This window comes from Morone saxatilis, unplaced genomic scaffold, assembly GCF_004916995.1.
Source record: "Morone saxatilis isolate NCDOM2014 unplaced genomic scaffold, NCSU_SB_2.0 Contig19, whole genome shotgun sequence".
NCBI lineage: Eukaryota > Metazoa > Chordata > Actinopteri > Moronidae > Morone > Morone saxatilis.
In genome coordinates, this window is record NW_023339751.1 from 14948938 (window position 1) to 14950316 (window position 1379).

Sequence of the window (1379 nt, forward strand, 5' to 3'; positions counted from 1 at the left end):
AAGGCGGCTACAGAAGGTACATCTGAGTCTTTCGGGCCCCGGGACGCTCCGAGATCCAAACTCGCAAACTGTCGCACAGCTACAAAGTCGCAGAGAGGCGCCTGCTCATTATCCTTGCAAAGAAAGTGGGGAGTGAACGACCCATAAAGCTTTAACTGAGAGACATGCAGTGGGAGAGAGGCAGATTGAAATGGGAGGGAGGGGGGGATAGGAAGGGAGGGCTGTGGAAATGGAGAGCAAGAAGAGGAGGATGTTGGATCCTAGAGTAATTAGAGGCAAGGAGACAGAGAGAGGAAAAGAGGAGAGAGTGCAACTGGAAAAAAAAGGGTGAGAAATGGGAAAAACATTATTGCCACGCAACAAGGTTGCAATGAATTTGTTTCGGTGTTTTAGCCAGACGCATGAAGCTGATTGGTGTTTACTTTAGCCCCCATGTCGAATGGGTTCTAATGTGTCACATATTACCAGACGGCTGCACAACCTCACAGCCCTTCTCACACTCCCCCTCATTCAATCTTCATAAAGACGAAGACACAAAAAAGCTTGGCGGGCTTGTTTCTTCAAAACGCGCCCGCTAATAAAATATGCATACGGCTCCTCAGCAAATTATGGCCAATTGAATTTTCATAAGGCAAAAAGGCTGGGTCTTACAGAGAGAGGGATCCTAGTGAAGTTAACTACCGCCCTCTATAAATAAATACACACTCCCCTTTAAACACAGGAGCCCATGACTTTGATGGTCCCGCTCACTCTCTGCTCAGCTCTTTTTTTTTTAGATGAGTTTCCTCTTTCCATTATGTTTATCCCAGACTGTCAACTGAATGCATTTATTCTGAATACTGTTTGGGTTTTAATTAAAGATACTTCCACCTCTGCTCTGCTTGGTTTTCTCTCTCCCTCTCTCTCCGTCTCTGCCCTTCTCTTTCTGTCTGCTTTTCACTTCATTTGGCCCCCTTATTTAGAAGTCTCAGTTTCAGAGGGACAGGTTGAGTGCTGTGCGCTATCTGTCTGCACATTGTATTTGCTATCTTCTATCTCCCTGTGCTCTGGCAGGACCATCTGCCTTCTGTTATCTGTGGGCAGGGACAGATTAAATGGCATGGGGTGGTCCCTGCAGGATCCGTTGTCCCCCCAAACTACTGTGGGCAGAGAACTGGCCTGTGGTTCATGGTGGGGGCTGGTGAGACGATGGCGGGCTAACATGCAGTGACCATGGAACTTGATAGGATTTTACGGTTGATTTTCTACCTCGCTGCATGTACATTTGAATATATTAACCCCTCTCCTGTCTTCCTTACTTTCATTATCCCATTGTGCCCGCATCTCTCAGTCTTCTGGTCTTGTATATTTCTCTCTCACACACACTTTTGTACAGTATT